The sequence below is a fragment of the Falco punctatus genome (assembly GCF_963210335.1).
Source record: "Falco punctatus genome assembly, chromosome: 6".
In the NCBI taxonomy this organism is placed as follows: domain Eukaryota; kingdom Metazoa; phylum Chordata; class Aves; order Falconiformes; family Falconidae; genus Falco; species Falco punctatus.
Genome location: NC_137585.1, coordinates 71,776,941 through 71,801,030, shown reverse-complemented (window position 1 = coordinate 71,801,030; position 24,090 = coordinate 71,776,941). Strand labels below are relative to the sequence as shown.

At 41.2% G+C, this 24,090-nt stretch overlaps 1 protein-coding gene across 2 annotated transcripts in view; it reads right to left on the bottom strand.

The window, feature by feature from the left end:
- PPP6R2 (protein phosphatase 6 regulatory subunit 2) overlaps positions 1-24,090 on the bottom strand; it is a 106,124-nt gene that overhangs the window by 69,295 nt on the left and 12,739 nt on the right. For both annotated transcript variants that reach the window (XM_080392793.1, XM_080392792.1), the window contains one exon: positions 6,777-6,909. The gene's annotated coding sequence lies outside the window, so the exon portion shown is untranslated. The remainder of the gene's footprint in view (positions 1-6,776; positions 6,910-24,090) is intronic.

Genomic DNA, 24,090 nt, shown 5'->3' with positions numbered 1-24,090 from the left:
ATCCCTGTTACACCGCTTCTCGAGTTTCACTTTCCTTCCTTAACAAGTAAAAAAAAGAGCTAAATCGGAGTATGAGAACATGAGGATAAACATGTTAGGGTCAAGGTTCACATTCTTGCTGCTCAAGATAACTCCTGCTACTTTTCTTTTACAGTTGTTTCTAGCTCCTATATTGGGGGGGGGGGGGATTAAATGTACTCATTATAACTGCTATAATGACATTTGTCCAGTCTGCAAGTTTTCTTCAACAGTGGAAAACACAGCAAGAAACACCACAAACCTGCTTACATCTAGCAAACGCAGCAGCTAGAGACTAGAGATCTCCCCATTGCAGCAGGAGCCTGGACTGCTCCACAGGCTTGCCAGCCCAACTGGGTTTTATATGGATTGCTCAGTCTGTGGGGATGAAACATCTTCATAGCAATACAGATCAGGGTAATGCTGAAGGAGCTGATAGAAGGCCATCAAGCAATTCTGCCTCCCAACCAGCCAGACATGCTGTTCATACCAGTCTATAAGGGACTTGAAGCCTTAATTCCCCCAAGTGCTTTCATCAGCTCTGAAGCAATTAGTGGTACTGACCTTTAACACCTTCCAATTGTCTCCAAATTACATCAAAGAGTCACTGTTGTTCACACTTAACTTTTAATTCGGGTTTTTTATAGATGTAAAATAGAAGATCCAAGTTGCTTATTTTCAAGCAGTTAATTCAATCACATCAGCACAGTTGACAGGTAGCTTTACCTGGGCAACAAGTTCACCAAACAGCTTCCTCAAGATCACATTTTGATTTACACTCAAAATAATCTAGGTATATTTTAAATCTTTATGCATAAATAGCACTTTCACTGCCCTTAGCACCTTTAACACTGTAATACCACAGAGTGCTAGAAAACTTTTATTGAAAGACAGCTACTGAGCAAAAGAGGAGGGACTGATAACTTGGTCTTGGCAGGAACAAACTACAGACAGCAAAACAAGCAGTACGGAGAAAGAGCTTTACAACTCATCACGTGCCTTGCTGTCCTATGACAATCACCTTTAGTGTCAAAATAAAATTCACAATTTAGTCCTCCAATTTGCTAGCTTTCTTCTGTTCTTGCTTGGAGTTGCAAAAATAAGGCTTTTAGAAAGCTGGGTGTGCTTGATCACATTGAAGGAACAAGCCATTTCACTGAAGGCTGCCACCAGCAGCAAGCTCTGACAAATTGCATCATTAAAAAGAAAACAAAAGGACAAATTTCATATTACTATTCACCATAAGAAACACATCAGGTTCATAACATTTTTATATAGAAGACTGGATTTTTTTCATTTATGACAGTGAACAACTTTTAAGAAAGGCAGGTGCTTTCCAGACACAGGGAAGAGCGACCACCCTTGTTCTGGGTAGTGTTAAAGAAAAAAAAAAACAAACACAAAAACCCCAACCTAGGCTACTAAGCAGATGGAGAACAAGAAGGTGTTTCTTGTCTTAGATTTTTAAACAGTAAGTAAATTAGTTGTTGCAACTTTTTTTAAACTAATCTTAAAACCTAGTCTCTAACAGTGCTCACCTGTGTGAGCTGGGGAAGGACAGATTTTGTCACAGCAACATTTGCTCTCTTCAGTTTATTCAGATCAATCCCTTCCTCCTCCTCCTCCTCTTTTGTGTGCAAGAAATGTAATATACACAACTCTGAGGAGGCAAAGCTCGCTAGTCTTGTAATTCTGTACAAGAACAGGTAAATGAAATATTTCCTACATTTTTCTGAAAAAGTTAAATATTACAATCTTTCCATTTTATTATTAAAATGAATTAACTGTATATATTAGGTACTTGTACTACTGCACTAAAGCACTGGTACATTCAGGTTTTAATCCAGATGAGGCCCAAACACACAGGTATGAAAAATACCTTTTCCCCTGTTGCCTGCTACATCTCAGGTCTTAGTACTTTAATTTAGGTCATCTATGTCAACAGTAAACAAGAAAGATCTTCTGCTTTTTCAGGTGGACATCTCAAAGCCCTTCAGAGTTCAGAAATAATATGAGGAACTTTGGAGTATGTTATGAAAGGAAAAACCATAATGATTTAAGGAAACAAGTTTTCTGTAACGATATGCTGCCATTTCTTAAGATTAACTGCTTTACAGAGAACATTTCTAAATTTGATACATGTAGAATTAAACTGTCACTCAAACACCTGCTATTTGCCAACAAGACACTGCAGGAATTTTTTAATATTTAGAAGGTATGCAGAGGCTTCAATCAAGAAGCAGAACACCACACAAGGCAACCCCTGACTGCACACTGCATCTGGGATAGATGATTAACAACATAAATTTAAAAAATTATTTCGCCTTACTATGCATGTTTCAAATTGCTATTTTTTGTCTTACTCCTTATACAAGCAGAACCCCATAATTCTCTTTTCTCCTCTGCAAGGCTTGTAATGACTGTTGTACCCCTTTGGTCTCACTTCACCTCATCCTTCCACTTACCAGTGATTTTCAATTTATGGCCTGGATTTAACAATTCTGTTGGGGGCAGGTAAAGGGTGTCTTTTTATAGCCTTCATCCAAGTGCCATTAAGTTTGGTACAATGGCCTCCCCTTTTTCTAGGAAAGGTCCAAAGGCGTCTGCAAAAATAATAGGTGATTGAAATTCACTGACTGAAAGACTAGTAGTAGTTCTACACATCACAAAACTTACAGCATCTTGCAATGCTTCTTTGACTGCCACCAACAAAAAAACCCAAAACAACCACTACCAAAAAACACTGCATGTACTACTTCCCCTAAAACTCTGGGTGAATGTTTGTCTTACTCTATTATCTGAATTTTACTGAATATGGGCACACATACAAGAAGTCCACAGCATTTTCCAACCTTTTAGAATGCTCTCACCACTCCAAGACCAGTAAAAATGAACATGGAAGGCCAGCAATCATCACAGGCAACTCCTTCTGGAAACTGGGAGGAAATTACCAAGATTTACTGGTATTTTTTTTAAAATGTAAGCCTATTTAAGCCCACTCCTGACAAAGTTAAACATTTAACATTTTCCACTTAGTTACTAAGTGGAAACACATGGAAATGCTGAGAGAAGTACATTATCCTACTTATTTCCAAAAAGTAAGTATTTTTTAATATTTCTGACTTTCCTGTAACATACTTTCTGTTATAAAAATATGAAGGACAAACATAACTTCATCAGCTACATTACAGCTGAAGAGTCTTCCTAGGTTCCACTTAATTAAGTCTGTCTCTTTAGTTTTGACAGGCATGGATTCCTGATATGAATTTTAATTATTATTACATGAGCATGATTTTTTCACTAAGTTTTAATACAGAATCTCCTTTATTTCCTCTATAGACATAAATATTTTTAAGCTTTGCTACACAGAGCAGAAGAAAAAAAATCTAGATAATTCTCTTAAATTGCAGTATCTGAGATAGTTACAGAACACACCTGCAAGTCAGATGGTAACATCACCAGGACTAGATGGCATTAACCCAAGAGCTCTGCACCTTTAAAACACAGCTACTGAACAACTACGTGCAGGGAATAAAGTATCACTTTACTTAACCTGGTGAACTTCAAGCCTAAAACTAGCTTTTTAAGCAAACTGTTACGCAATTTTAAAAACCCACAATGAAAACATAGAAAAGGACAAGGACAGTACAATCGATGATCATTCATCTGAATTCCCACAGGAGTATTTTGCACAAGCTTCTCCAAACAACTTGAAAGAAAAGCTCACTGTCTTTTGGGAATCAGCTAGTTAAAACGTAAGAAATAAATCAAAAGCAAGTTAAAAAAAAGAAAGAAAAAGACAGCAAGTAGGGTCCCACAAGAAACAGGTCTGCTCAATGTATTTCTAAGTAATCTCAAGATTAATAGAAAGAATAGCAAGGTTGCAACATTTAATGGCAACAGAAAGATTATTTAACTTAAACCCACCAAAGCTGTGATAAACAGCTGCAAAATTATTTCATGTTAATAAAAAGCCAGACAATGAAATGGCAGATTTAACTCAGTGCTGACAAAAGTACTAATCACGGGCGAAAACCCACGACTAAACAACAACCACTAATTCAATTAACATTACTCTGGTCAGGGACCTGTGGCCATTCAGCACTTTCAGCTGGAAGTGCCCAAATCTTTATTATGGACACACTAGGAAAATAAATACTTGTAGGGTTTATGAACATCACCAACAGGTATTTGAGCAGCAACGGCATCACTTCAGGTGAATCTGTCTTTTTGAAAAGAGGACAAGCAAGGGATAAGCAATTTGTCCCATCCACTATGTTCCAGAGCTTGTGAATCCTTTCCTCTGCAGTTAGTTCAGTCTAACCCAGGAGCCTTCTGGGACCAGTCAATATCTGCAGTGTCCCCTGGATCCTCAGGAAGTCTCTCATTCTCCACCAGTTCTGAAGCCAGGCTGTCCACCTGCCACTTGCTCACCCAAGATGTATCCCACATTCTCCTGCACCATAAGTTTCTTTCCTGCTGAACTTTCACACACTCACACTCTGTTGCGTGGCCCATCCCCCCACATTCTGGGAACTTCTTCCCCCAAGTATGCTCAGACAATCCCAGAAGGAGCCATCTCCCCTCTTTCTAGAGGGCTTCGCCTGACCCAAGTGCCACAGTGAGGACAAAGCAACCGACCAGCCCTCCTCTGTGATGCACAGCAATCTTTTTCAAGAAGCGTGACATTTTAACATACAAATAAGACAGCTCCTGTTTGTTACAACCATTTGGAAATTATCTTGGAACCACTGTTTCAAGGACCTCAATAGAGAGCAGCAGTCAAAGAGGTAAAATTAACATCAAAAGTTATTACAAGAAAGAATAAGCAAGTAAACAGAAGGCATGACATCATCTGCCTATTGTGTGTTTGCACCTGGAGTGCTGGTCTGGTTTGCTTCTCTCAAGAGGAGACAGAAGAACTCAAACAAGTACAGCTGGTTTGATTAGCTTCTCTTAAAGATCGAGCAGAACATGAAACAGTGCAGCTTCTAATGAAAAGATGCATAAAATTTTACTTCATACATGACTACAGCTCAAAAAACCAATAGATACAGAGAAAGGTATGAATGGTATTAAGAAAGTGAATAGACTGTTATTTACAGCTTCCTATAAACCCAAGAACCGGGACCTCACAAAGTTACTGAGTAGCCAGCGGGCAGAATGAGACACTAAGTACGTTCTGCATCGGAAAAAGAAACCCTGTGGATGGTTATGGAGTCCAAAAGCTCAACTGAGCTCAAAAACTCAGCTGCCTACACCAGTTTGTAAAAACCAGGTTAATAAAAGACCCTCAAATGTTTTACAGCTACTGCTGTTTCTCAAGAGTCATTAACTTGGGTGACTGTCAGAAAGTGGCAGAGTCAATCCTACATTTATACTGTTCTAAACCTCTCCCAAGTACATCGTTAGCAGCAGCAGGTATTGGAGGCTCCTGAGCCAGCCAGACCTCAAGCATGACTGTAATTTGCCACACTGGGCTACACTTAATTCCAGCTGCTTGGTTTTTTGTTTCTATATATTTCCCTGGCATAGATGACTGAATGTCTGGGTACCATCCATATGCTCTAGTTCCTAGACAGCTTTCATCTATTTTCATAGCCATAAAATGGTTTGGGTTGGAAGAGACTTTAAAGGCCACCTAGTCCAACCCCCCTGCAGTGAGCAGGGGCATCTTCAACTAGACCAGGTTGCTCAGAGCCCTGTCCAGCCTGACCTCGAATGTTTCCAGGTATGGGACATCCACCATCCCTCTCTGGACAAACTGTGTTTCACCACCCTCAGAGTGAAATATTTCTTCCTTATGTCTAGTCTGAATCTATCCTCAATTTTCACCAGTTTCAAGCCATCAAGTCAGACATGCAATATAAATATAACCAATTCCATCAGCAGTAGCATCTTTATTTACAGCTCACCTAAATCCTGCACTTTCCTGCAACAAAACTTAGGGTCTCCTCTTTCTTTCAGGAGTTTTCAGAATGCCTTTAATTCATAACCTATTTCCCCGAGAAGCCTTTCTTTATGTAAAACCTCTTGCCTTTATAGCATTAAGAAAGCTTTTCCTAACTGAATTACCAACAGGAAAATGACCATGTCAGCCAGCTCCACTGCTGGCACCACAAAGGATTGCAGTGCTTCCCCAGGCAAGCAGTCCATCTCCAAAAAATCCTAAGGCAGTGAATCCCCAATGTAATTACATGCTGCATGAAAGGGCAATTCCTCTTGTGTGCTTTAAACTGCCTGCTTGATGATTTTCTTGGATGCTTCCAATTTCTCACCTCACAAAAACCTGTGAGTAATCATGGCCTGTTCACTTTCACTACTCCAATGACAAAACATAATACATGTCATTTCCATATTGTTAATTCTGGGGAACAGCAACAAGCAGTTCCCAAAAGTATAGATAGCCACTAGGAAAAAAAAATATTCCCATCTTCTTTCCATCAATTATGCACATGAAATTAGAGCTCAAGTTTTGAGAAGCACTTACCAGTTAAACCTGGTTTAGGGAGTAATTTGACCAACATACCATGACTAGACTGCAGACTCAATACCAGCAGAAGAACTGAGATTCCTGACTGTACATAACCTCAATCTCATCAGCAGTACCATTCCAGTGACACTACAGTTCCCTCTCAAACAACTCCAGATATTAAATATCAAGAACAAACTCACCAGCAAACACCAGAATACATAATACAGCATTATAAAGCATGGTGCCATTACTGAGCTTAATAAGGAAAGGCAGATGCACCTACCTTCAGTAGAAGTTATTTCAAATGTGAAATCTTCCCCACGGACAGAGAAACATTTGGGTTACAGTTCCTGGAATATACCCAGCTTCAGAAAATTATTTTCATCCAGTGTCAATTCCTTCTCAAGCTTCCTATCCTGAAAAATATTTTTAAAAGTTACTATTAACCAAAGGTAACTGAGGGCCAAAGATACTTTTTTTCCCCCCCTAAGGAAACTTCCACACAACCTTTCAGCCAGAAGAAAAATTTGCAGAAGACTGCAGGTGACTAACGCTCTTTGAGAAGCCATCACCACAACCATGTCAGACATACTCTTTTCAGTTATCCCCAGCTTCTGCAGCATGGGGCAAACACAAACCCTCATTCCAAGCTGTGACTAGCAGGGGTTAACAGCCCCTTTGCTTCAGAGCCCTCCACTCAGCTGTGAGACTTGTACCTCATTCAAGAACATGCTTGTTTTCTTGACATCACTTCAAAAGAAACTTATAGGTTGTCAAGGAAACCTAACGGTCATTTTCACTTGTTCCAAGAATAACTGCAGCAACAATACAAGTATTTCACATTCAGTCTGGGGCCCCCATCACCTCTACAGAGACAGCCAGGCACTCGCCTCCAGAAGAGAGTTCATAGTGGTTTCAGAAGGTGATTCACAGAAAGGAAGCAGGCAAGAGAACTAATCTTGGCTTAGCCTGCCGAGCTCCTCCCCACAACTGACCAAGCCTCTCTCCAAACCCAAGTATTCCTTTTGTACTGGGGGGGGTGTTGTCACCAAATAGCAGATGACAGCAGTCAGTCCCTACATCGAATTATAACATTCCCACACTATCACAATAAAAAGAGTACACTCACATTACAGAATTGTATAATGGAGTGGGTTGGAAAGGACCATGTAGTTCCAGCCCCCCTGCCAGGGACAGGGACACCTTCCACTAGACCAGGTTGCTCCAAGCCCCGTCCAACCTGGCCTTGAACACTTCCAGGGATGGAGCAGCCACAGCTTCTCTGGGCAGCCTGTGCCAGTGCCTCACCACCTTCACAGTAAAGAATTTCTTCCTTAGATCTAATCTAAACCTGCCCTCTTTCAGCTTAAAGCCATTCCCCCTTGTCCTGTCACTGCAGGCCCCTGTAAGAAGTCCCTCTGCAGCTTTCCTGTCAGCCCCTTTAGGTACTGGAAGGCCGCTGTAAGGTCTCCCCGGAGCCTTCTCTCCTCCAGGCTGAACAGCCCCAGCTCTACCAGCCTGTCTGCCTAGGAGAGGTGCTCCAGTCCCCTGATCAATCTCTGGCCTCCTGTGGACTCACTCCAACAGGTCCATGTCCTTATGCTGGAGGCCCAGAGTTGGATTCAGCACTGCAGGTGGGGTCTCACCAGAGTGGAGTAGAGGGGGGAAATCACCCTATTACTAGAGTGAATAGTTCATATCAAATCACTATTATGAGGGTGAATTATTAGGGCAAATACCCTACATGTCCAAACAGTCTTGCAAACCTCCACATCAGAACCCAGAGAAGGCATGACAACATAACATAGACAAGCACTAGCAGAAAGAACAATGTATTTTCTCATCTTCTTAACAGTAATTCTTTAACCGCATGTACAATATTCACCCAAAACCAAAGTAATCAATTTGAATGAACAGTGTTCACTATTTTATTGTGCATATTTAAGGTATGTAAATTTGATGGTTTCTTTTTCCCCCAGCATTTCTCCTACAAAGTCTTTTAAACATTATTAAACATAAAGCACAGATTTAAAATCCTAACCTGAGGCTCAACAACTAAAGTACTGCTCTGAAAACAGACTGAATTGTTTTCCAAAAAAGTGACTGTACAACTCAGATGTATTTAGAACACAGCAAGAACACTCTTAATAGAGCTTGAGAAAAAGCTACGCTTTTTGATTCTACAAAAAGAGTCAAACTATTTGAGGGATTAATTTGTAGTTGTGAATATCTGCTATATTTCTCCTTAAAAGCAAAGGGTGAGAAGAAAAATTCTGAGTAATTAATTTAAGTCTGGTAGAGTGCAATTACTATTTAGAAACTACTTTATTATGGACATTCAGAACATCTGCACCATTCTGACACTTTTTGTTTGTTGCACTTGTGGTCACACTAAACCATACTTCACTGCACAGCTCCACAAGTTACACACTGTTACTTCAGCCCCAAATCTGTTACTTGTGCTTAAATCCCAACACAAGCAGTCCTGTTGGATTTACTGAGCCCAAAAGTCAGGCGCGTGTTCACAAGTTTACATAATCTATGTGTAGGTGGTCAGCAGAACAGCAAGCCAATCCACATACAGCATCCTTTGCTCCCTCCACGCTTTAACACAAAGTCCACACACAAGACCCACACAGAACAGGAGCAAGTACCCATCTCATTCTTACCAAAAGTGCACTTCACAGCGGTGTTTCTTAAGGACACAATCAAGTCAACCTTACTGAAATGCCCTTCCCAGACTACAGAACAGTAGGAGCAAGCCCACGTGACACTGCCTTACTAACTTGAAACAAGAGGAAGGATTTAATCTCTAACATTTCAAGTGACTGACATCAACCTCACAGATCTGTCATCTTTAGTTTTTATGCTACATTTACCTCTACTTTTCTTCAATTTCTTCAATTATTTTTTTGAATTGAAATAATTAATAGATTTCCAGGTAAAAGCAGTAGGACAAGGGGGTCTACTACATTTCAACACAGCTGAAAGATTTGGATAATGTGCTTAATTACTTTCTTACATTCTGAACACATACTGCTGAGATTCCAGCCTTATTCTCTTCCAAGACATGTACTTTATTTTATCCGACAACCAATTTGAAAGAAAGCACAATAGTTGGTTTATATTTTTTACCTTCTCTCCTACCGATTTTAAATTTTTTGCTCAACTCATCGCACGTCAGCCAGCTACATACACATACATGTTCAAAAATTTGTTCAAAAATAGTATACCCATATAAGTTTAGGTCAAACCACACACAGGTTTCTATGGTGTCAAACACAAAGTGTCTCAATTCTTATAGAAGAAATTATCCACTTCAAAACAACTACTGGTATGTCCAGTGAGTTCCAAAAACAGGGCAGAGAGAATAAATCCAGTAGATCAAACACACTCCCTATACTCACATACTTCAGTGGAAATGTAACCTAACTTAGGCTATGAATTCTAGAATATACTCAAAACAGAGTATGCCACGACTCCCTACAGTACAGATACTGCCTTAGCAAGGTGAACGCACAGCTAGTAGCACATTCTTTTAAAAATGCTTCTGTATGGAGACAGAAGCATTCTTAGGCTCCACAATAAAACAACTGAGCACGTGTGGCCTCAGAAAAGCAGAACCAGCCCAAGTCTTACTGGTGTCACAGGAGCTCTCATATTTGGGAAAACCACATCACTTCACAGAAACACTCAAACATGGGTTAATGCCACTGTAATCCAACAGTAGGACACAGCTTTTCCATTTGGGGAGATACAGCTCTGAATCAGGCTAAATTCAAGCTGACTACCTTCCTTACTCCAACAGCACATTTTTGATTCTTTGGAAATCAAATGGTTGTAGATGCCACTGTGCTAGACCTGCTCCTGTTCTCCAGGCCTCCAGCACACACATTCCAAATTACTTTCACTGCAAACTTCTCACTGGTAAGGCAACATGCCTAAAAACAATCAATAGGAAACTGATTATTGTGAATGACAATCTAATCAAAAGAATTCACTGCCATGCCATAAAAGCTAAAGAGTTTTGTAAAGTTCTATAGATCTCTGCTTTAAACGGGTAATGAAGTTTTGGACTCATCTGCTCAAAGATGCAGATGGAAACCCTGTGAAAGAACAAACTGAAGTCCTCATAATGTACAGAACAAGCCAGCTGCTCAGTTGCTGCTGTTGAGTAGCTGCTTAGGGGGAGAGGGTCAAGTGGGGAATATTTCAGTTCATGGTGGGGTTTGGGGTTGGAAGAAGTTGTCTTGTTCTTTTAATTTAGCTTTCAATTCCACCAAGAGAAGTTTTTCATATGTGCTACACATCACCACCTGAGACCGGACATAAACAGATCCAGCCTGACATGTGCTAGTAACCCCTGGGCTCCCCTGCATCCTCATTCCCAGGCACAGCACAGAGCCTACTTTCACATTGTGGCACTGGAAAGGCACGGCACTGTGCTGAAGAGCCTCCAAGGGCTCAGCACCACTGACTAATACGTACCTGCACAGTACCATCACCCTGATGAGCCCAGCATTTCATGGCACCACATGGTGTCATTACTTTGTCATCATTACCTGTCTTGTAATCACATATCCCTGAAAAAACAGATTACTCTTAGGTATGCAAGCAACCGGTGAAGTTGTTATACAAAGAATGAGAGGCTGATAAATCTACTGTTTAGCATTTCTTAATGATTTCCAGCTTCAAAGCAGTCACACGCCAGCCAAACCTTTTGAACAGTTGTTGGAACCAACAAGGCAGAAAAAAATTGAACCACTTTCACTTTATGAAAGAACACTGGCAAAATGCCCACGTAACTTGCCCAAAGTTTAGTATGAGCAAAATCTAAAGGAATTCAAGAGACTGCTCATTTACAGCTCCTTTCATTAGACAGCATTTGTTTCCAAATATCCAAAATAACTAAAAATAGCTGTGTCTTTCATATAGAAAGACATGCTTCCAAACATATTAACAAATTAAAGTATCAATCAGGAGTGAAAGATCAGTTCATATACAGTTTAGTTCCAAGCCACTATGAAACTAAAGTGTACTGCAGCTTTTCCATACGTTTTTCTTCCAACATCCTGTGAGTAGAGCCTATCTTCCCTATCACTGCTTCTCCTTGTGTTCCTTAAGACAGCCGGGTTTCAAGAGATATTCCACAGCCTTTTTATGGAATCCATTCAGATAACTAAGAAAAGCTCATTAACAAGCAGCCTAAAATCCACTATAAAAACCTCTCCGATACCTTTGAAAGAGCATTTACATTTTAGCAAGTCATGAAAAACTGTTAAAAATATCTCAGCTTCTCAACTACCTCCTGAGCCTCTTCAGGAAATTTCCACCTAAAAAAAATACTTGCTGAAGGATCTGCACAATCTATTATATGTACCCTTCTATTACTTTGGGTAGCATGTGCCAAGGTAACACATATAACAATGGAAAACCAAGACAGAATAGGCACTACACAGAAAGGACTGCCTTCCTGACATCTCTGCTGGAGAAGGTCGATTCAGACTCAACCCTGTGAGCCTCCAGAAGTCAGCCTGAATCCAAGCAAGACAGCACCATGGGCACCAGGAGAGCTTGGATGCTTCTTGCAGTGCTCCTCTGCTTAAAAAAATCAAGACATTAAAAACAGAGCACACGTAAGGAAGCTGTCGGTAAGCAGAGAGCTCTCCTTAGGCTAGTCCTCTTTGGGGGGACACAGGAAGAGGTGACCAAACCACACCAAGGCACCCAGAGGCTGGAATACCTCTTCCTCTTCCAGAGGTTTCCCTGCAATGAATCCACATAAACATTTCTATTAAATACTAGCAGAGGAGGGTTGTTTATCTGGAAAATATATCTGGAGAGGAAAATAATGAGGAGAATGAGAATTCCTAGATAAAAATAATCAAAAGGTATATTTAACTCTTACAAAAGAGCATCTATGGCTAGCTCTTCTGATGGCTTGGGCACAGCAAGAGAGAAGCAAGACTCTTGCCTTCCCCTTATGTACCAGCAGCATCTCACAGTAGCCAGCAGCACAATGTAAGCATATGAAAAAAAAGATGCATGTTTTGTTAATACTATATAAAAAGTAGCTATTTTTGAAGAAGTTTAAAGTCTTCCCACTGCTTTAGTTACTTTCATATGATTGATCAGAAATACCAAGATAGATAAACTAAATTCAACCTTTTATATAAGCTATAATGTCCCTAAAGACTTTATTAGTAAAGTTAGTGTTTTAGTTATCCAAACAGAGTGAAAAAAACATGTCTACAGGGTATCTCCATTGCAATTAGAGAGTTCAACAAAGGAACACATAGCTTACTTAAAAACAGTATCAGCCACCAACAATTCTCCAGCCAATTTTATCACCGCTTGCATTATATTTTGGAATTCATTCAGCCACTTCCTACCTACTTTAAGAGCTGTCACACAAAAAATTATCATAATGCAAAGGAAAAGAAAAAGCCCAGCATGAAGCAGTCATCCCTTCCATCTTTTCCCCTCTGGTGCAACAAGTGACAAATGTAAGAACTATTTAAGACAGTCCTATGCCCATTCACGGGGTTTTATACAATCAACACTTGCATCAAATTTCTGAAGTTGGGCTTTTTTGAGATCACCAACTTTTTCCTAACCCTACTGCTCTCAAGACAACACTGCCAGGAATTCAGGTATAAAAGGTGTAACAGCTGTAAAACTACCAAAGAGAATAATAAAAAAGCTTATTTATTATTCCAAAAGATGGTTGAAAAATCAGAATACTTTGTATGTCTTCTAGAAAGCAGTCAAGAGTTCACCCTCCACAAACCACAATAATTTATCCTTGGGTCTTCAACAAGTTGCTGTCAGCTCTAGCATCTGCATTGCTCCACAGGCATCAAGACAGCTTGACAAAGCTGTGGCCTCGCACCTAGCATTGATATCTTATTTGGAAATTAATTCATAGGCACTAAGGAAAAGAATCCCAGAAAAGTGTGCTGCTGAGCACGGGTGCCACACTAATCCTCAGCTAGAACTGCAAAGTTAAGCCAAACATCAAATGACCGAGACTGTTACTCCAGATATTCTTGACCAATTGTAATGCACAAAATCCTGCATTCTGCTGCTAACCTACATGCAGCCCCAAGATCACTTTGATGATGTTTGGTCTTTTCCACGTCTTCATTTCCCACAAAAAAATAAAATAAATAAAAATCCATTCATCAACTCTTCTGAAACTCAACCATAATATGGGAAGTTAAATATTCCCATAGTCACTAGTTATAACAGCAAATAAATACAACAGCTTAGAGGGACCACTGCGCAGTTCATGGATGCTTCTGACATTTATTAGTATACACTCAACATTACAAACAGGTATTTTTTCAGAAACTATGCTGTAAACAAAGTTACAGGGAATCACAGAATCATGAAATGGGTTGGATTGGAAGGCACATTTAAAGACCATCTAGTTCCAACCCCCTGCCAGGGACAGGGACACCTTCCACTAGACCAGGCTGCTCCAAGCCCCATCCAACCTGGCCTGGAACACTTCCAGGGATGGAGCAGCCACAGCTTCTCTGGGCAACCTCTTCCAGTACCTCACCACCCTCACAGTAAAGAATTTCTTCCCAATATCTAATCTAAATCAGCCCTCTTTTAGTTTACAGCCATTCCCTCTCATTCTATCCCTACAGGCCCTAATAAAAATCTTGTTCCAACTTCCATTGTCACTTCACATCATTTTCAGAAGAGAGTTTGGCTCCCTGCACATTTTCAGAGCACTTAAAAGTTTTATATAAATTGCTGAAATTTTAAAAAAGCCAACACCAAAGAAACAAAATTTTATTCATGGACAAAACCAAACTAAGCTACCATCCTTTTTAAGTGATGTACATTCTGCAACAAAGCTTCACCTCTCACTAAAGACTAAATGCTGTCCTTGCTGAATTTGAAGTAATTGATGGCTGTTTTGGAACAAGATGAAACAAGGCCAGTTGCATCTTCCTGAATTTTCACAGGCTACAAACTTACAGCGTAAGATCCAAGGGGCCTGTATTTCCACATGTGTCTCAAACTCTTCGTTACTGTTTGAGTTACTACTTGGTCTCTCATGCAAAGATCTGGTTTGGTTTTAATACTTCCCACAGAGAGCAGAATAGTAATCTTAGGTTTGATCAGCCCCTTAAGCTTTAAGATAATTTTCAGTATCAACAGTATTTCTGCAGAAACAGTACTGTCTAGAGTCCAATCTCAGCTACTTTATCACAGTCATTCAGTCACATAAAGGGTACGAAATACCATTTAAAGAGTCAGTAACGAGTTCAATCTCAGATTAACATTTTAATATTGTTGTATTTTTCATATAAGAACAGAAGAACTCCTTTAAATAATTAGTGTGGGTATATACGCTCTCATTCAAAGAGACTACAGAATATTTGCCTTTTTCCACTCTCCCTGGAATTAATTTTCTATCCTAACTGCAGGAGCAGACAGCCTGCTCCCCTCTACCGATATCTGCTCCCAGCCTCTGCAATTCATTTATCAGACTTTACACACACACTTAACAGCAAATATCAGTTTAAAAAACAGCCATTACAAATTCAAGTTCAGAGTGCCTGCATATTTATTTCCTTCTCCATCTGGACATTTGCAAAATGATATGCAAATCATGAAATACACGAAATGATACTGGTAATTATAGAAGTAACCGAGATCAGTTACTATTTTAAACTTTTGGCCAAGCACTGCAGATGTCTTTCACAGAAGCTGACCCACCCACAAAACCAGCACGTTACCGTGACAGAACCTGCACAAAATCTCTTCGAAACTGTTAAGTACAACTCAGGATGAACATGAAGTCATTATGGTTTTTTGAGTTAGACAATAAAGACTGCAGAAGGCCCCATTCACAAGGTCAGGCATAACCAGATAACTAGAAGTAAGCTGAAGATTATCTAGTGCAGTTATTTATGGCAATAAAATGCCGAATTGCCAAAAGACACCAGAGCTGTGGCAGAGGAAGAAATCAAGGACAGTGTTTTATTGTCAAATGTGCTGGCTGGAAAGAAGCTGAAGTCTACAATAAATCACTTGCAGAGGTATGGAAGGCTCCCAAAAAGCATCCTACTGTTTCTTACCTAGCATTAATAACAGAAGTGTCACACTGAAGCCCAGTGATTCACAAGGCAGGGGACAGTGTCATTTCAACCAATTTTTCTTCCCCTGCCAATGCAGCATACTGCTCTTTCACACTCCCAAGCTGATACTTTAAATCAGCTATAATCCATTTTAAGAATCTGTCAAGCCACTCAGTAACTAAACAAGCTGAGGAAAGTTGCCAGTTTAATACATAACACCATGCTGTTACCTCACAAGAATTTACATTTTCACTATTTTTATCACCAAGATCTTCCCCAGAAATTTGATAATTCGGGTTAAGATTTTTTGACTGCACAACTTAAGTTGCCTAAAAAGGGCCCAACTTTCCAGAAGAGTTAGCTAAACACCCTCCAAAATGCAGAGCACACTATAAATGTCTCAAGTCATACACCACAGTCTGCAGACACACCTGAAAAGTCTTCCTCCTGTGACTACTGGAGAAGGGAGACAGAAAGCCATCACCCTGGACCCAGTTTATATCAAAATAGGCACAAGACACTAAATAATCATCCTTGTTTATCCAAGTTCTTGTTCTAGAAAACCATAGCCCATTCACTGCTGCTCCTGCTAAACCACCAGCCTCCTCCCCCTTGCACTCAGCTTTGCTGCTGCTCGGAGAGACCAAAGAAAGTTCAGGTAAAATTACAACAAACCTCCATCCACAGTTAAGTACAGTCACTACCACTGTGCCAGCATTATAGGTGGTAAAGAAAAGTAAGCAGATTAAACTCATTCTAGTCAGAATTGTATTTTTTATTTTTAATATACAAAATCCTCAGTGAATTAGAATACTAACATTTGCTCAAATTCTGCAATGCTAAAAAACAACCTCGTTAAACTTTTCAGGTACATTGTGACAAAACAACCCATGCACAGGCTATGTGTAGGGGATGTGGGGACAGAATGAAAACTGTCAGCAACTACAAAATCCCTCGCTAGAAAAAAAATAGAAGTATCACATGGAGCCCAAGGCTGACATGTATTTCTAGAAGACACATAAATGTATAAAAACACTACCTAAAACTTACCATTCTCCTGACTCAAGGCACAAAAAGAGTCAACTTCAGTGAAAACATGGCACACTAGGCAGTCTATAATAACTCCGTCAGAACCTGGAAATACTGAAGCTTCTGTACATTCCACCATTTTCTTTTTGTCATAATTTCTCATGCTTCTCCCACACTTCAGGCCTTGCTGCCAGGAGAGGTCAGGGTCTCTTGTCCTCTATTTTCACCCATCCCGTCATTTGCAAAAATAAAAACAGAGCTGTCAGTGGTTCCCATTTATTTGTTCAATAGCACATGCAACGCCTTACATTTGTCACAGTGAGAGGAAAAAGGCACATGAGAAATAATTTAATCCTGTATCCAATACTTGCCCCAACTAAAACAAGCCTTCTGAATTACAGCTCTACAACAGCTGAAGCCAATCTCTGAATTCACACTACACCATCTCTTCCCTTGTGAGCACCACTGCTCACCTAAGCCCTTGGCGTGCCAGCCTAAGGTGCCAAGGAGGCAGAAAAAATCTAGCAAGGCAGTAAACACCTCAGGCTGGGAGCTGCTCTGATGAATTTAGTGCCCAGGACATCACCAAGCATTCTCAAAAGACTGTGCCAAAAAGGCACAAACTCCTACAGAAGTCTAACAAGACACCAAGCCTAATCAAATGCATGGACAACAAACTACAGTCACGTCATTTTTCTGTACTTACCCACAGACAATGCAATCTGAACATCATAACTCAGCACTGAATTCATAAACAACCACCAAACAACTGAACTATGAAGACTGCTCAACTTAACTTCCCCAGTCTTAAAAGACTCACAGCTGGGCTTACAAAAACACACAACCTCCACCTCCTTACACCAGATCTGACATCCGTTCAACATGCTAGCAATACAGCTACACCCGGGAACCCCAAGCATATCACCAGTTTTCAAGATTCTTCACTCTTTCCCAGAAGTGTATTTACAGGGTCCAGCGCATAGTAATTTAGCGACCAAACCTGCAAATGAAAGGAGATAAGCCTCACTGGACACCCCATGAAACGACGAGCACTGTCTTGAAAAGTGCTTCAAGTTACTACTCTAATGAACTCTGGTGAATGGCATTCCTGCAAAAGAAAGTCAAAAACTCAGAGTAAAAAAACACGCCACACTGTTTACACCTCTAGAATATCATCCCTGTTCTTGCTTGCTTTTATTGCTAAGAACTGAACAGAAAAATGGAAGAATGTCTTTCTTACTTCTATACAAGCATTTTAGGATGCCATCTGAACAGATGATCCTGTGTAAGATACATGCAAGGTACCGAAATAACAAAAATCCATAAAGAATATGCACAGAAATAATGTTACAAACAGGGGACAAGAGAAACATGCTCTTTCCAGAAGTCTTACTTCTAAGGTATGTCAGCTGTGCATGTGGCAAAAGCAATGTTCTTTCTGGAATTAGTGATATTGCAAGCAAGGCTCCTGATGTGTACTACCACTTAACACCAACTTAATGATTTCTTAGAAAGGAGCTTCCCAATTATACTGATGACTATTTGCATGCCATTTTCTCTGAAATTCAACTTGCATAACAAGAGCTCTGAGAACATTTCTTTTTGTACTACCAGAGAAACAACTTTTCAGACTAAACGGAAAAAAGTGTCTGGTTCCAAATTCTCCAAGAAGGCTTTGGCAGCCTGCTGCTAAGGAGCACACTCCTAGGCCTCAGGTTTTTGGGAAGCTGGGGTGAGTGGGTGGGTGTGCGTAGACAAAAAGAAAAAAGTGTAAAGGAGCACTACTAAGTTATTTGGTACCTACCAAGAGAGTTACTGGCTAACCAGCCAGAAGAAATGTGTCTGGCGAGCTCCAAAAGTAACATGTTTTGCACCAATGAAAAGGCTACAGATCTCCTGGGCAGTCTTTCACATAAGCCTAACGTGCCAGAAGGAATCAGCAATAAGTAAATTTACCAACTATAAAGATGCTTGGTCTCACTTCTGCCATTCTTTTATTACCATTTTAACAAACAAAACAAAACACATTTCTCAATTTAAAAAGATCACTTCACAAACATCACCCACATACCACGTAACACCTCTGCAGAAGAAAAGCTGTCTGGTGACCAGAAGTCTCCCTTCCTAAAGAAAGTCTTCATATTATCCAAATAGGTATTTCAGGTTAAGGAGGAAAAGGACAGGCAGGAACAGGGATAGTGAGGTTGTTCCCAATTTGCTTGCAACTGAAACTGAACTACGGCTGGCAAGTGGAAGGTGAAGTTTCACTGTGTTCCCCCAGTTCTGCACACTGAGTTTGTGCAGAAATCTGACATGTTTCCTTAAGCATTCACAGCCTTCTTCAAGGCTTTTTTCCACTTGCTTCCAGCAGTATCTTAAACCATGTTCTCCTGCTGGAAGCAAGTTCTATTTAGAAATTTTATTGAGATCTCAGAAAATAATTTCAAAGCCTCTATGCCAGCCTGCAGCAGCCACTGAGCACGTTTCCACACCTGAGCCCCTGGAGAGCCAGGGCTACCCCACACCTGCACAGCCTCAGGAAGGCTGAGAAAAGTGCCAGACTCAGACCTTGCCCAACATTGCAAAACATCCTCCACCACCTCATAGGACAGGGCTGACCCAGAGAGGCCAGGCACCACTACTGCTATTTGTAGATGCAAAAGCATCCACCACCAAACCAAATGGCACACTGATTAGAAGATGCTTCTGGGTGAAGGGCCTGTCCTCCTTATTCCCATTTTCTACATCCTCATTTTCTTCACTTTCCCTCTGACAGTTGGGGCACATTCAGATAGAAAACTCAATTCCTTTTTTCTGTGAAGAGTATTTCCCACCCGAGGTAGCTTAAAAGAAAATCAGCAAGCATATGGACTACCATGGAACCAGTCCATTAAGCCTCATCCAAAACTGAAATTGATACAGAGTTAATTGGCAAATGACAGCACAGCTAAAGCTAACTCTGCAAAAGCCAGGAAATACAAAGAAAAAAATACCATCAACCACTCTCTGCAGTACTGACTCTGATCTGGCACGTACCCACTGGGGACATACCGCAAGAACGATTCAGACTGTTTTTGAACAAACAGATGTATGTAAAGAGCAACTGTATTGTTTTATGCACTGTGGTACATCCCACAGAACTGGATGCTGACACTTGCGTAACCCTGGGCTTGCGACAGCTGCACCGACAAGTTCACAGACCATCCTCAGCAGGTGCCAGGGCTCGCACTGCGATAGGAGACAACACACGTGCGTCCAGAAGCATCGTGGACTCTTATGCCAAAACACAATGCAAACAAAGGCAACGGCTTGTCCCTGTTGAGGGCTACAACCCAACAGCGGTCTCAGGGCATGCAATAATCCTGAAGCGATTGCTGCTCTGTACAGTAAAGCTCAAGAGACTCCACAAGACAAAGGCATGGCAGCTTCACGCAAATTAAGAGCAGTTATGCACAGCACCCTTTACAGCTTGGCAGCTTTTACCTTAATGAGGACACAAGCCAGCAGTTTCCTGTAACAGTGACAGCCACAGAACAGAGGAGATAGAAGTGTACCTCCAGAGATCATCCAGTCCAACCTGCTGCTTTTCAAAGTGGGGTCAGATGGTACTGGCTGCCCAGGACAGCATCCAGGCAGGTTTTCAACATCTCTAAGGACGGAGACCCCACCACATCTCTGGGCAGCCTGGATTCAGCCACTGTCGCAGTAAAAACATGTTTTCTTATGTTCAGGCATTCTGCCATTATTTCAATTTGTGCCTGCTGCCTCTTGTCCTCTCTGGGTACAACTGAGGACAGCCTGGCTGCATCATCTTCACTCCCCCCACAAGGGATCTACACACACTGATGAGATCCCCCCTGAGCCATCTCTTCCCCAGGATGAACAACCCCAGCTCTCCCAGCCTCTCCTCAAGTGGAGAATGCTCCGATTACTTAATCAACGTTGTGGCTCTCTGCTGGACATTCTCCACTATGTCCATGTGTCTTGTCCTGGGGAACCCAGCACAGGTCCCAGAACTCCAGATGTGACCCCACCAGTGCTGAACAGATGAGAAGGATCACCTATACTGACACACTGGCAACACTCTCCACAATGCACCCCAGAGGGCTGCTGGTCACTTTTACAGCAAGGGAATGTTGCGGGCTCCTGGCCAGCCTTGGGTCCACCAAGATCCGAAGGCCATTCAGTGCAGAGCTGCTTTGCAGCTGCTCAGCCCCAGGATGTACTGGCAGCACATGGGATTATCCCTCCCCAGGGGCAGGGCTTGCATTATTTCCCTTGGCTGAACTTCATGAGACTGCTGCTGGCCCATTTCTCCCATCTGTTGAGGTCCCTCTGTTGGCACTGCAGGTCTGTTAAGCACTCCTCACAGCTGTGCGTCACACAGCACATCCCAGATGCATTTCCTTTCATCCTTCCAGAAGATGTGCTGTTTTTTGTCAAGGGAGAAGTAAGCATGCATCATTCAAAGAGGGAAGAATCAAGCTTTTGAGGATGCAGGCACTTCACAACTGCAGTTCTGCATTGGAGGTGACCAGAACAGTATTACGCATTTAAGAGCAGAAACAAGGAACAAGTTGTTACTGAATCCATTCAGGACAACTGAAGAATGTACTCCAGGCACTAACAGTATCTTTGAAATAACTCTTTCTCCAGTTCCTATCTATGACCAGCTGTTGTGTTTGAAGGGATTTTAGCCTGGACAAACTGATGGAAGTCTTGATGATGTTTTAACCTACACTGCAGAGAGCATGCATCTGATGTTAGCATCTTCTGAATGTATTTCAATACCTCAAGTTCTCTCCACCTGCTAAGGCCCTGTGCACTAACAGCACTCAGCAGTTCCTTTTCTTCTGCTGTTGCACACACCACTTTGGTTTCTTGAGGATTTCACTGCTGTGACCTGTCAAAAGACCTGCAGCTGCTTCCACTACACAGACTACCTGTGTTACAGTATTCTGCATCACACTACTTCCAACTTTTTGGTACTGAAGCATCAATGCTATACAGCTGCTTTGCATAGCCGCACCCCAGGCTGCCATCCCTTCACACCCTACTGCAATTGCCTGTCCCCAGTATGAGGTTCTTGGCTGTCACCTGTTGCCTCTACCTACCGCTGCAGTTCACCTTGATCCATACCTCCTGTCCCATCACCATCCTGCCCTCACCTTCCAGCTCCATGAACCCATCACTGTCAGCAACCTAACATAGGTGGAGATGGTACAGGATGACAAGCCCCATTCCAGCAGAGCCTGGATGCGGCACCATGCTGCTGAATTACACCCACAATACAGGTAATAGATGACTTACAGCCATCTACTCTTCTTTGGGTTCAAAATGCTCAGAATCTACGTTGCAGTCTGTCAGGGGAAGAGAACCACAAGCTACTCATTTTTTTCTAGAGCTTGCTCTCAACCTCTTTAGAATCCTAATTCAGACTCTTTAGGAATACACTCTCAGTGCTTGTTCCCAAGATGAAACAATGCTGATAAAAAATTTCCTTGTTCATCTTATAACACAGCCAAGATTAAATCAAAGACCTCTATCAATTCCTCTCACGTTCACACAAGGCATGAGTAACGGTGAAAAACCCCAACGGAGGAAAAAAAAAGCTTGCTGCATAAATAAATACTACAGCTCAAGAAGTGATTTTTCTAGATTATTATGAAATTATACCTGAGCGGTCTGAGGTTCTCCCGACAACTAAAGCAGGACTGGGGATTTCCTGCCGTATCTAATAAGCACTGGAGCTGCTGAAGCCCACCACTACACGGAGAACAAATAAATCCCTTTCAGGCAGTCACATATCCCCTTCCTACCAGCTACACTTCTCTTGCGAAGTAGCCATCCACAGAGCCACAAGAAGGCAAAAGAAAAAATAGAAAGTTAAAGGCAGGAAATACAGAATGCCTCTTCACCAACATTTTACTTCTTTCTAGCCCACCTAACCTATAATTTGGAAAGACTTAAGACTCCATCACTATGCACTGCTCTAAATTCAAATTGGTATCATGCCTGCCCTTGGTAGTCATGCTATCTTTGATGGTAACAGAAAATTCAAACTTATTACAGAGGAGCCTCTCACCTGGAAGAATGTTCTTCTTTCTAGAAACCTACTTGCAGACACCCTTTGAAAGCCAAGTCTTGGCAGGCTTTACGTCAGTCCCTCATCAAGCATAAAAGTGTCACATCAACCCAACAACAAAAATAGATGTTATGGAGCGTTATCTGACATGCTCCACATGCTTTCATGAGTAATGCTAACATGGATAGGCATTATTTTAAGTACGATCTGTTGCAAGCAATGAAGTCCAAAGCATAAGAGTAAAAGAGACACAAATCTGTCTTCTATAGGTATACAGAGCCTTAATCTCCCAAGATCAAACATTTAGGCAAACCTGCTCCAACACAAACTGTGCCACACAAACTGTAGCTTCTACAACAAAAGACAAAGCACAAAGCCATGAAAAAACCAGAATCCAAGGTTTGGGTCACAGCCTGTGAAATAAATAACAGTTCACATAGCAAACCGAAGTAGGCCTTTTAGGTATAAGAATGCAATTTTACAAGCAGTAGCTGCAGTAAGATGAGCAACTAAGGTGAGCTGAGCAGCTGTCCTTAACACAGCAGCCTGAATGAGTCCAAACCAACCTTCTCTGTTCCCAAACGAAGACCATGCAATGTGCTCATCTTCACTGGAAACAACTAGCTATAGGCTTAGTGAAAATAAAGCCAAGGGACACTGTCTATAAAGGGTTCTCTACAGAACTCTGCAAGAGGCATCACTGCAGTTTCAAGACACCTTTAAAAGTTGCAGGGCATGAACAAAACAACTATTTTAACATCACAATTTTATATAAATATATTCTGATTCATCACTATTCCCTTTGTTCCCTTCCCTCGGTCATTTGCCCAAACCTTTTTTATAAACTCTGAATAAAAGGCAAAGCAGGACAGACTAGAGTCCTCAGAGTCAATGATGGCTCCAGCAACTGTCCACACACACACCAGTTAGCACACACATCCCACTGGACATAAAACTCTTATGATCTTGGCAACTTCTGCCAAGCTCTGACTGCACATGTACACATCAAAGTCTCAAGAACATAAAACACAGAAATGAATTACAGCCTTTATTCCCTCCTACAACTAAGCATACAAAATTATAAATTGTCTCTATTGTACTCAGTTAGCTTTGTAGTTAGCTTTTATCTTCATATTGGGGTAATCTAAATACTAGTTTTCACAGGTTTTAAGTATCTTATAGCATGTTTCAGTCTTAGTGAAAAAAAACATGGACTTAGTTTATCAGTATTTCAATACTTCATCTTCCTTCTACCCCCTCGAAGTCTCATAACTTTCAGAGGTGAACAGTCAGTCAGAAGCTTCTGTTTTGTACAGGTGAAGGACGCATCTCTGGGAGGGAAAAAAATATTTTAAAAAAACAAAAACAAAAAAGAAAATAGT